The sequence below is a fragment of the Heterocephalus glaber genome, unplaced genomic scaffold, assembly GCF_053883595.1.
Source record: "Heterocephalus glaber isolate CG9 unplaced genomic scaffold, H.glaber_assembly_v1.0 deba00000347, whole genome shotgun sequence".
Lineage (NCBI taxonomy): Eukaryota > Metazoa > Chordata > Mammalia > Rodentia > Bathyergidae > Heterocephalus > Heterocephalus glaber.
Window position 1 is genome coordinate 54,089,234 of NW_028258143.1, and position 13,384 is coordinate 54,102,617.

The following is a 13,384-nucleotide window of genomic DNA, read 5'->3' on the forward strand; positions in this document are numbered from 1 at the left end:
AATTCACCCCCTCACCAAGTGTGGTGGCACATGCCTGTAAACTCAGCACTTGTGAGGCTGAGGCAGGAGTATCACTGAGAATTTGAGAACATCCTAGGGTACATAGCGAGTTCAAGGCCAGTCTGAACTACATAGGGAGGCCCTGTCTCAAAAAAAATTTACCAGGCTGGGGATTTAGCTCAGTGGCACTGCACCAGCCTGGCAAGCTCAAGGTCCTGAGTTTGAAAAAAAAAAAAAAAATTTACTCTTGATTTCTGTGACCTGGGCAAGAGATTGCTGAGTGACCCAGACAGACCAGAAATTCATAGCCAACTCCAGTGTAGATGTGTTATGTTACCGATGCATTTCTGAGAAATAAAACTTTGGTAAATTTTATAATTGCATCCACTTCTCATGCAACTGAAAAAGTGTTCTATTCCTACACCTCTTTAATTATTGTTAATTGTTTTTAACATTCCAGTGTTCCAGAGTTCTTAGAGTAGTTAATATACCATGGAAACCAAACCGAGAGATGAAAGCTCTGGAACACACAATTTCATTCAGCTAGTATGTGTTAGGCACCTCATATACACCAAGCATTGTGCTTGGCACTGGGGAGAAAGGATGAAAAGTTGCAATTTTCTGCTATTGAGTTATGACAATCTAATGGGGAGACAGATGTTTAACACACCATTAAAGAAACCAACTGGTAAACTGGAAAGGGGTGAGAAAGGTTTCAAAACAGGTGAGAAGTGAACTAAGATGTAAAGATGGTGAGGATTTTAAGGTAGGAAGGGGAGGGCATTCTCATCAGAGAAGAGGAAGCCGAGATGGGCATCTTCTGTTCTGAATTTCCTAATGAGATTTTTCCTAGGGTCAGGCTTCAGTTTAGTGCAGCTCTCCAGTTCTGGCACTTCCTGGGCCCACCCAGCCCAGGGGCTTAACACCCTTGTAGAAGATTAGGGTCCCAGTCTTCATTCCTGATCCCCAGCTGAGCTCTCTCTAAAGCTCAACAGCACTGGATTCTTTTCCTTAGTTCACTGCTGGCCTCAGCTCCCTCCCCATCACAAGGAACTTCCTCCCTTTTGCTGTCCTCTGTGGTAACCAGACCCAGCTGACAGGGAGCATGGGGAATGCTCCTAGGATTCCATCTGAGTGGGAAGTTGGAAAGCATTTTCTCCTGGTCACAACCTTATCTGTAAAAGGAGTCTGGGCTGTATAAGGCAACAGTCCACAGGAGGACAAGTCTGCCTCACTGTCAGGCAGGAAGTCCACAGAAGCATCATGTACCAGTGAGTTCATCCAGGGCCTTTCCATGCACAACTGGCATATTAGTACCAGTCTTGAGAAGCAAGAGCAGCACAGTTTCTGATGGCTGGCTGCCATCCGAGATGGTCTGAGTTGAGCCAAAACAGCTATGTGTTAGCTCCTCAGACCCAGAATAAGAATTATAAGCAAGAGATCCATTCAGTAATGGCCAGTCACCAACCAACGGGGGATCAAAACTCTCAGTACATCACTTCACCCCCAGAAATCACCACCATCATACCAAAGAGTCCTCAGAATGCACAGTTCAAATCACCTGCATGTAGTGTTTTGACTGGAACTGAACAAAGCATTCATGAGCAGTGACCTTTTGGTCACAAGCAATGACATCTGCCTTGTAAGCAACTCCAGAACCCGACACACAGAGAGCTACAGAAATATGGGCTTTACCAAGGAGTCTGGAAGTGATGCGAAGCGCTCCTTCAAAGGGGTAAGACAGTGGTGCATGTGTGCACATGGACCTGCATATGGATGAAGACAGATGGTCTCAGGTAGTGTACCTGTGTGCACTAACACAGAAGAATGAGGGTGAATATAAAGAGACACATGGATGCATAGTGAAGGAGTGTGTGATTTTTACTGCATTTAGGTAAAACAAAATCTGGATAGCATTTGGCTCAATGTCATCTCTACACATATTAGTTAAAAACCCTTGGTGTAACAAAAGAGGTCAGTGTTTCAGCTAATATTCTTTCTTCAGTAAGTATACAAGGAAATTCGAGTATTAACGAAGACTCCAGTTTACTAAAACATCATTTGATAGTTTTTGCAGTGCTGGATATTGAACCCTCAACCTCACACATGCCAGGCAAGTGTTCCAGCACTGAGCTATATCCCCAGCCCATAATTTGATTGTCATATATTATGCATACACTATTTCAGTTAAGTGAGAAGTTGGTAGACACATACTTTTCACCCTTATTTTTTAAATACTCAAAAACAGATAGGGTTGAGGATTTAGCTCAGTGGTTCCGCCTCCTGCCTCCAAAGCACCAGGTCCCGAGTTCGATCCCCAGTACCAAAAAAACCAGATAAATTAAAACTTTGGACTCCTCAGACCTCTCTGGCTGATCAATTACGATGTTAATGACTTGTTCAGGGAGCACTTATTAATGGACTTTCCCATCTCTGGCATCACAGATATTCAAGCTTCTGTCCTTTCTCTATTGCTGCAGATTCCTCTCCTCTAGTGGGATACTGAGAGATTTGAGTCAGATGCTGTCCAGTGCCTGGCAGATTTTGTTTTACTCTTATGAGTAAAAATCACTCTACCTCACGATACGCGCACACGCGTCCTTTACATTCTCCTTTATTTTTCTATATTAGTGTACACGAGTGCTGTCAAGGTCATCTGACTACTAGGCAACAAAGCTGGAACTAGAATACAAGTGGGCTAGTTTGCTGTGCTTTTTTCTTCACCACTCTGCCTTAGCAGAAGACGCCATGTGAAAAGAATTATGGAAATGAGACAGAAAATATTCAGGTCTTAATTTCAAAGCGACTTAAGTGCCAAGAGTCCACACTATCTGTGAGGATTCGTAAACATCAAGAACCAGGGACAGAGTTAGAGTGGCAATGGAGACATCTACCTTCAGGCATCAGCATTTGGGGGCCCAAGAGGATGAAAGCTTTTGCAAATTCTAGTGCCAAAATTGTGGTCTATAGCAAGAGAAAGCGTGCCAACTCCCCTGGCAGCACATTCTCTCACTATGCCGTTCACTGGCTAAAACCTAACCCAGCCTAACACCATGTCAGAGCCAGCCAGGCACTTGGAGACTTAGGTCCTCCAGGCTTAGGACTCTGGCTAATGGGAGCAAGGTCTCTGGCCTTGAGAGTGGCCTATGGTTTTAAGTGGTAGAGAATTCCAAGTCCCTCAGAACTGGGGAACATGTGGAGAGTCCGGGTCTATAGAGATTTTCATCAGACCTCCTGTCCTATGTACTGACACGTCCATTAACACTGATTGCTTGGGGTCATGGGAGCAGGGCCACCTTCTGGGAACTCACTGAGTTCTCACGGGCCTTTGAGGCTTTGTACAGGGACTCATCATGCTGAGGAATCCCCTTTACTATGCCACATCGAGATGTCAGCCCAGTCTCACCTGGGAATGTGTGTCTTCCTCCTGATCTAACAGTTCCTCTGGTCAGATCTGTCGTTTGCCTGCCTGGTCTGTGGCATCTCCCCAGCACAAGGCCTCAGCTTGCTTCAGTCCCAGCAGTTTGGCAGAATGTACAGACTTCTCTTTCAGGGCACACTGATCTAGACAACTCAGCCTCATTCAGGGGACCTAGCCCTTAGAGAATGTGTTCTTTTTTTAAACAGGATGTTCCTTTATGAGTCTTCCTAGCCCTTAAAATGCTAACATTAAAAATAGAGTACCACTTTATTGTTATCAAGGACTCACAGAGTTTCTTAATTGTCAGTTCCAACTTCTGCTGCCCAAACACAATCTTTTTGCCATCTGTGTCAGGTTAGTTACAAAGCGCTGTTATTATTCTGGGCTACACAATGTTGGCCTGACCTACCCAAACATAAGAAATTCTGCTGATTGATTTAGTTATTCTGTTCTTATAAACGACTCCAGTTATACAGCTGTTTCTGATTAGCCAATGTACTGCTGGAGTTATATACAAATAATTTTATAATGAACTCAGCAACTCCAAGGACATGAGAAGTGGAATCCAGTCTCACCTCCTGGAAAAATAAGCAAGATCCATGAGGACAGAGACTTTCAACCACAGTCCAGGTCTAAATTCCTATCTGCTATGATTCACTTTTTCCTGTGTGTATTTCAGCAGAACTTATAACTAATGCTCTCAAAGAATCTTTGTGTTCAGACTTTTGGATTCAAGACGGAAACTCAATTAGCTCTGCAGGCTTTCGCCTTTCAAATTTCCCATCTTTGTATTTTCTAAGTTTCTGTTTTTCCTACTAAAACATTTATATTTCCTGAGACAACATCTTAAATATTATACTTTTAGAAGAGGAAATTAGGATTGAAAGGTCAAGTATTTTATTTCATTTCAATACAGAAGAATTAAGCTCTGTGAGCTTAAATAACTTTTTTTTTCTAGAATACCAATCATACGCACATTAAGAAAATTAAGAAAAAGACAGGGCATGAATAATTCAAAGGAGTGAATTTTTTTTAAAAAGGTAGAGATAGTGACAAGTGTTCCCTAAAGAAATCATTTGAAACAAAACAGGAAAAAAAGATTAGAAAGTTTATGCTTCTAAATGAATTATGCTGGCAAGGATGTGGGGAAATAGATATTTTCAAATACTGTTAGCAAGACTGAATTAACAGCTTTTGGAAAGTAATACCACTGTGGGGACTCTGATGGAAATAAACGCTTCTGTGTGTTGGCATGTTCCACATACACAGAGGTATGCTCTACTGTAGTAGAAAAAACTTGAAACATGAATGGTTAATTTATGAAATATTAAGCATCCATGACATTAGTGAGGTTTTTTTTTTAATCTGGAGAGAATTTTTATGATCTTTGATTATACTAAAAAAATTGTAGCCTAAGGCTGGGAGTGTAGCTCAGTGGTAAAGACCTTCCCTAGCATGTATGAGGCCTTGAGTTCAATTCCCAGAATCACAAAAGGGAAAAAAAAGATAGCTTAGTGTGTAGAAATTTTTAATATTAAAAGCTATTTGTGCATATATATTTATATATTTATAAGCAAAGAAAGTGGTGGGACTGATAATATTATCTTGCAGTATGACAATTTGGGGAATATAGGAGAAAAATATTAACTTTTTCAAGCCAAACATGATGGTGCATGCCTATAATCCCAGCATTCAGGAGGATGAGGCAGGAATATTGCCACATGTTCAAGGCCAGCCTAGCCTACATTGTGAATTCAAAGCTAGCCTGAACTACATTGCAAGACATTGTCTAAAAAAAGACAGACAAACAAATTAACTTTTTCTTTATATATTTCTACCACTTCATCTTTTTATAGCAAGCGCATAATACTTTTATAATCTGAATAAGTTCAAAACTATAGTGTAAATTTTTAAAAGTGGGAGAATAACATTGTCTTAGTTACTTTTCGCATTGTTGAGACAAAATACCCAACACCCAAAGTTAAAGGAAGAGAAGTTTAACTGGCTCACAGTTTGTAGAAGTTTTAGTTCACAGTTGGCTGGCTCCAAGGCAGGGAGCATGGTGGAGGGGCACTGCAGAGTAGGCAGGCAGAAGGCAGCAAGTGACAAGCAACTACAGCAGACTTCTTTCTGTCCTTTAGGGCAGGTAGCACTTACACCCAGGGAGGATCTTCCCATTACCCACTCCCAGAACTATTCCAAACCAATCAGTGAACTAATTCAGTAATCACACACCCTTGATCCCAGCATCGCACACTCTAGATCCAGCCACCTCTGAAAAGCCCCTCCTACGACCACATGAGGCTTTGGGAGAAATCTAGATACAAGCCATAACATACACTGTCAGCAAAAACAAGGAAGCAAAGACTATGAGTTACAAATACTGAACACATCCTGATACTTAACAAAAACATCTAAGCTGCAAGAGACATGTTTTATCACAGAAAATTGGAGATGATGTCTGAGAATTCTGTATAGAAATGAATTTTACAGTTAAAATACCATAAACCCACTTTGCAGTTCTTTTAACCATATGAGATTTTTTTTTCTTTTACTCCTAGCTTCTCATAAAAAAAGAGAAGATTAAGGGAAGAGGGGTTATGAATCTAAATAATGAAGTTCTGGCCCTGAAATCATGTAAAATATTACTGAAACCCAGTCTCAATTTTAACAACTTAAATTTTGTATTTGTCTCAAACAACACGTGAGACTTAAAAAAAAAGTGGTAAAGCTAGGGAAAAGAACAGCGTGAAAATTTACTCATAAAACCCAAGATTACTGAAACTGACATTCTATATTCTTTTTAAAACTATGCATTGCAACCAAATTCTGGCTCTAATGGACAAGCATAGCCCCTGCTTAAAGTAAACTGCTTACTGCTTTAAAAAATATATATATTTCTTCCCTTTTTCTAGGCCCTCAAAAATCTCATTTGGTCATTTCAATACCACCTGAATGCTTGCCCTACTGTCCCTCAGCCCGTCTTCTGAGACCTGGGAAAGAACATTTTTGGTCGACCCTACCCCCAATCCATCCCTTCTTGGAAGTCCCTCCCCCAGCATGCCTAGCAGTATGAGCTTCCTATGGGGTGTGGGTGGGTCTGTTTAAGATCGGTCCAGTTTCATGCCTTTGTATCTCAGGGCTGATCTGTCCCCATTAACCATCCATCTCTATAACACTAGACTACTGTGGTCAAGACACTGATGTCACTATTGGTATGTTTAGAAAATAAATAGCTAGGGTACTTGTTTTCTCAAGATCTTCAAGGTCTAATGTAACGGTTCTGTACTTTCAAAATCTATTCTGCTGGAAGAGGGCAAGTCTTGGGGTTTCTTGAACATTATTTGACAGCATGTTCAATATTTCAATATTCCATAGCTGTAAGACATGGTCTAATTTCTCACTTGGACTCTCCCAGGCCTAACTTCTTTGATCAATATTCAAGATCTCTTGCATATGCCAACAGAAAAATGCTTGGGAAGTTTCAGGAATAGGCTAAGGTGACTTAACGTCAAGTAATTGAAAAGCAAGAAATTCAACCAACTTCCCATTTGGTTTAAATAGCACCAACTAATAAATGAAAACATTTATTCAGTCACTGAATAAATGGCTGGTTGTTTGGTCATCATTAGCAAGAGCTAACAGGTAAGCTGATGGTCACTGAACTAGAAGTGTCTAATGGGTACCTGCACAACCAACAGTGGACTAGTTAAATACATCCCTATATAAGAATGCTAACTATACAATTATTTAAAATCATATTTAGGGTAGGACCTTGGGTACAGGTCAGTGGTACAGAGTATGCTTAGCATGTCCAAGGTCCTGAGTTCAATCATAACATGGTAGCAGTACATCCAGGAAAGCAAGCAAAATACAAACATCTTCTATATAGCACAACTTCAACTATGTGAGAACAGTGGGTGGGTTGGAGGAGGGAGAGAGAGAGAGAGAAAGAGAGAGAGAGAGAGGAATTGGTGAATGGAGAAGAGAGCTTTTCAGCTCTTCTTAAGCAGCCAGTTCTCACAATGTGAACCATGTCTATCACCGCACTAAAGTAGTGATATTTGTAGGTAATGGGTCTCCCTCTATGTTAACTATTTTCTTTACTGAGTATGAGCAAAGTCTATTGTTTTTAGCCATTCAACAAATATTTGTGAGCACTTTGAAGATTCTATACATTTCAACACACAAATGAGCAGAGGGGACAGTGTGGAGGGAAGGCACACAGGTGGGAACGGGGAAGCAGCTCAGTTGGAGCCCAGAGCATGCAAAATTGTGCACAATAAAGCTGGTGATGAAACGAAGGGTTAAAAGAGCAGTGTTTGGCATCAGATCACCACAGATTTGAGCCATAGCTCTGTCACCGTGCATCCTTGGGCAAGTTACCCAGCTTCTCTCAGCCATAGGGTCCATACCTATAAACAAATACTCCTGTGAACCTCTGGAAGACTTGAGATTTCTCTTCAAGAAGCACCTCTGCATATAGATAAGTACACTGAATCTTTCTACGGCCGTGGTTCCCAGGCTCTGGATAATATATCTAACATCCTTTTGTGCCATACGCTCTCCTCCATAGGAAGCATGAATCTGACCTGCTCCTCATATTGGACATCCCAAACTTAATGGTAAGATTCATTAACTCTTTTCTCATTGTGTTCTTACAGGTTTTTCTTTTTTCAACCCCACCAGTGAGCCACAGCACCCCAACATCGTTGGAAAGCACATAATCCCCAGTAGGTAAGGTCTACCACCCCTTCCAGCAGAAAGTAGATATACAAAGACAGGGACCTCCTCCACCCCTTTGGCACCCTATGAAGAATTATGGGGTTATGCGTCTCTCAGGGGAAATGAGGCAGGAAGGTAGGGCGTGGCTAAAACTAGCTGGGAAAGTGAGTGAGGAAATCCTGGGGACACGTGCAGAACCATTCATTCTCAAATCCCTGCACATGGACTTCTTGCAAGAACTAGAGCAGGTTTTTGATAGGATGACCTGGACTGTGATGGCAGAGGGGAAATATAAAAAAGGGACCATCACCATTGAGTGCTATCATGTTTCTTCAAGGTAGCCCACCCTATCCTGTAAGGTGCTTCTCTCCCTTTTCCCTACTTTTACTTGACCCAAACTCACTCTGCAGGGCCTGTTTCTTACTACCTTTAATAAATGTGAAACTTTGCCATTATTTTTGAAAAGTCTCCTGACTTCTGCTACAAGACACAGCAATGACTCACTCACACACTGGGCTCGGGCACTACACCCACAATGAAAGCAGCTTAGCCTGGGACAAGTGGTCTCAGCCACCAGTCACCCCCACATGGATGCCGGCCACTTGTGTGACTACTACAATGTGCTAACTTGGTATTTCTTCGCTCCAAAAGCCAGGAAAGTGAGATGGCCTATCTTTGCCTCCCTGTCCTTATCTGTCCTGATAACCCCAGCAGAGTAGGCTTTGCTGGGTAAGCACATCCTTCAGCTGCAGCTGCAGTACCACACCCCTTCTCTGTGAGTCTCCCTCTCAGGACTACAAGAGATGATTGATGTGAAACGTGATAAACTGGACAGCTTAGGGATTAATTTATATATATAAAAAAGCAGTTCCTAGGTTTAGGCTTTTTTTACCAACAGTGTTTTACATACAAACTGATAATACTACTAATAATAGCCCAAATAATCAAGCAGTAGCACTGCAGCAGATAATTGGTCAAGTGACTCACATACATGACTACATCTGAGCCTCATTACAATCCTTTGAGGTAGGGGTTGCTTTCATTTAAAAGGTAGAAAAACAAAGGCCCTGTAAGAGAACACTGGGACAGGTGCTGGGGTCTGTAGCTCAGTGGTAGAGTGCTTACCCAGCAAACAGGAGACTCTGAGAGCCCCAGCACAGCAGGGGGGAAAAATCAACCTGAGTATGGGGCCTGTGCTGTAACCATCAGGCAGCTCTGCACTCAGCAGCACGCTGGCATAACCAGGGCTCTCAGAAACTAGATCCCTGGGCTTTGCCTCACACTTCCAGAATAAGTCTTGATAAACTTTTAGTCACACCTATGGCTGAAGACCAGCATGCTTCAGTATTAGCCTACGTATGTTAAGTAGATAGCCTTCCTTAACTAATTGAAGGTATTCCAGGGACTTTGGCGAGCCTAGAATCTCTATTATTCAAAAGTATACAAGAGATAGAGTTAATTATTTCAACCTGACCATAATACCTTCAGGGTGAGAACAATTACAAATGTCAGAGCTGGCCAACTAAGGAGGTGAGGGAGAAAGTCCTCCTTTGCCACAGGAAGGGAAACCTCAAGTGTCCCTCCTTTGGAGAAGACACAGTGGGACACAATCTAAATGCACCTATTAATCTTCCTGTGCCTGACAGCAGAACAAATAATAAATATTTGTTGAATGGACAAACCAGTGAGGAAGAGACTTCCTCCAGCTGGAAATAATCTCACTGTCCTCAAAATTCCATGTATCTGGTCTGCACCTTTTTCACCTTATTTTCCACATTCTGTCTTGCATTCCTGCTATCTGAACTGGGCCTCACCTCTACCCGAAGGTAAGCATGCAGGGGCAGACTCCATCTCTCTGAAAGAAGGCTCCCTGCTACCCCCAGCACAGAGCACAGCTACAACCTCTAGCAGGGACCCTCAATGCGTGTTTGGCTTGATTCCAACTGCAACCCAATTCACATCTGTAGGCCCTGGTTAGTCACAAGGCACAAAGGAGCCTGCCAAGAACCATGGCCCAATTGTGTACGGCTGGGAAACAGCAGCAGGGAGATCTCTGGGTGAAAGTCATTAGGAATCTGGTAGACCACTTTGGAGGACAGCCTCAGGAAGACCACAGCTCTGGGAGGTAGAATCCCAGATACTTGGAAATGAAGAAATTATATTAACAAATGAAAAAATGCTTTTATTTAGTTTTGTTCTCCCAGTTCCCTTGTGGAAGCCACATGTTCCAAAAATTACAGCCATAGTTAGGAACACCTTGAAGTACGAGTCAGTGACACAGACCCAACAACAAATACCACCCGCAAATAAGACTCACAGCTGGCCAAAGTGCCAGAGACAGTCAGTTTAAAAGACGAGGAGCACAAGGTCCAGAGTTCGATCTCTGGTACCAAAAAAAAAAGATGAGGAATACATTTTCCCTTCACCACCAACCCATCAGCTCTTGTCTCTTGGTGCCACCCATTGCACAGTATCTGTGTGGCCCTTGTGTCAAGCTGCTTCCTGCTGTTTCACACCCCACCTTGAGCCTCACAGCCTGTGACAAAGGAAGCTCAAAGATTACTGAATGCAGCAAGTGACCTCAGGCTGCACGGCATGCTGGAAGGCACCAGAAAGTGGCTAAATAGGCGGTAGACACGTATTTGTGAACGAATGAATGAAGAAGGCAAGAATCCCTCCAACAAGAAACAAACTCATTCTGTCTCAGTTTCACCTTACCTGGCTTGCAAATCTCTTTGATGTACATCACCTAATTAGGTTCCCCAGAGAAGACAATGTGATGAGCTGTTTTAAGATCATCCACAAAGCCTTCTTTGCAAGCTTCTATTCAACAGGTAAAGGGCTGTGCCAAGAGCTTGGGGATTTGTAGACTGTCACACTTCCAGGTCCCTGAGAAACTCAAGTTTGTGGAGACACAGGCAGGTACATACACAGAGCAAGAAGATATATTGGGGGGCAGTGTTGTGAGCACTGTAAGAGAGATTAGGCAGCAGAGTGCTGATAGCATATGGAGGGGTTTCTCTCTTGAAGAAGTCAAAAGGCAATTTACAAACTAAAGAAAATTTCTTGGAGTTATTTTGTCCTTTTAGAGATAGGCATTTTTGAGGTGGCAAGATCTACCAATGACCCCAAACGAGGCTACAGTATTGTTTTGAAATTGCTTTGGAAAACTGGGGGGGGGGGGGGGCACCCAGGGTGTGCGTCTGTCCCCGGGTCTTGCAGCTGCACTGCACCCGGGACCTGGGGTCTGAAGGGTACACGCAGCCTGGGAGGGAGTGGGGAGGGTAAGAGGAGCACGGTGGGACCCAGATCCAGGAGGCAGAATTAATTACTTTCAGAACAGGGGACCTAGTCCACTCACTGCTACAACCTGAGAGGCTCCTCAGGGAACTGAGATAAGGCCAGGAGCCCACGGCCAAGGCGTGATATTCCGTGAGGATTAAGTAGGTCAGGAAGACCCGGCCAGGCTGGGCTGCTAGCACAGACACATGCTTTGTTAATCTCCGAGTTCAAAATCGATCTAGGCACAGATTGAAGATCTGGGTCACCTCTACTGGGTCAACTGGTTTCCCTTACACTTACAACTTTCTTAAATATGCACACTGAAAATGGAAAGGGGAGTGAGACTGAAATGAAGCTGTATGGAGACCTAGAGGCCTCGGGAGGACAAGGCGCTGATGGGGACTTGCCCGCCTCTCAGGGCAGCGCGGTTCTCCAGCGCGCGCGTCTACGCGGACCACTGCTCCGGCTGTCCTGGCTCCTCGGGAGAGGCTCTCTCCGGGACCCCAGATGCAGGAAGGGCGCGCCTCCCTCTACTGGGAAGGCGAGGCGGTGCCAAAGCAGGATCTGGCCCCAGGGGTGTCCGAAAGTCCCCCTCCGACCGGGTCGGGTGTGGCCGTGGCCCCGGGGCATCATCCAGCCCCGCAGCGCCCGCGCCCTGGGCTCCGGCCCCTTCCTCCCGGTCCCCGAGAGCGGGCAGGACACGGGGCCGCTGGACAGGGACCGCGCCCCTCCCGAGGCCAGGGGAAGCGGCCTCGCCATCCCCGGCCTCCCGGTCTCCGCGCCCGGCGCCCCGGGACCCACCGTCCAGCCCAGCCGCTCCCCGCGTTCCCCGAACTCGGGACTCCGACCCGGTCGCGTCCCGGGGGCGCGGCGGCGTGTCCTTACCGCGCGGCGGCTCCGGGCGGCTTCTGGGGCCCGCGGCGCGCCGAGCATGTTTCCAAGAAACTTCTGCAGGTCCGCAGGGCCGGGCCGGGCCGGGCGGGCAGGAACCGCGCTCCGCGCCGGAGGCTGCGACCATCCGGGAACTTGGCCGGGACGGGAACCCTCCCTCGCCCCCCCGCCCACCGCGGACGCCTCGCCCTCGCCCTCCGCGCGCGCCCCGAGCTCCGGTCCGGCGTACTCGGGGCTGCGGGAGAGTCGGGGACGCGCTCTCCTCGGAGCTCCCGGGCCTGGGACCGGCGCTGGCAGAGGAGCGGGACCTGGAAAGGGTGTCTGCTGTAAGGCACCCCCGCGGCTACTGGGGTCCCCCTTCGCCCGCCAGGAAGGAAAGTCCTTTCCCATCGCCTTCCTCTCAGCTGTCAAACAAGAGGGTCCCGCTTTGAGCCCCCTTCAATTCGAATGCATTTAAGAGACATGTTTATGAATGGAGTGGAACCCGCAGGGGCCTACGGTCTCAGGCATCTCACTGCTCACCCACCGTGTGAGTGGGTGGCCGCCGCTGCCGCCGCTCCTCTGGGAAGAAGCCTTTCCCTCCGGTCGGCTGGGATTCTTGGAGTTCTTTTGCTTCTGCAGCAAGTGGGGACAGAGTTATCATCAGCCGCCCACATCCTAAATCTGATAAGATCAACGGCTAACAATTGGAGAAAGCAGAGGCTCAACTCTCACCAGCTCTGAACGCCACCACCTCTAGGTCCCCAGAGAAAGCTAGCACTGTGACCACAGGTATTAGAATGTGTACTTGAAAGGACACGCTATGGTCAGTGTAGTAACCATTGGTTCATATGTTCAAGTACCAAGGCTGCTCATCCCCTGAGTAGAAGCAGACAAGGTGGGAATAGTGCACCTCAGAATTTGGTGTTCCGTGCTGAGGAGACTTTGGTTTGAGGAGCTCTCTGTCCCTGAACCATTCTCACCGGTACATTTGTATCTTGACACGTTTTTAGCACATACAGTAACCCTTCTAGGAAAGGTAACATGGGTCAGCTCTTCCCATGGGCAATTTTTTGTCCCTAAATG

General features: G+C 45.5%; 1 protein-coding gene across 4 annotated transcripts in view; it reads right to left on the minus strand.

Moving 5' to 3' along the window:
* The window catches only part of Wipf1 (WAS/WASL interacting protein family member 1), a 118,728-nt gene extending 105,744 nt beyond the window's left edge, over positions 1–12,984 (minus strand). For 2 of the 4 annotated variants that reach the window (XM_087200578.1, XM_004857701.4), the window contains exon 1: positions 12,314–12,451. The gene's annotated coding sequence lies outside the window, so the exon portion shown is untranslated. Of the gene's footprint in view, positions 1–12,229; positions 12,452–12,845 lie in introns of those variants that run through there. The other 2 variants (XM_021238541.2, XM_087200574.1) reach the window with 2 other exon arrangements.
* Positions 12,985–13,384: the final 400 nt, after the last annotated feature.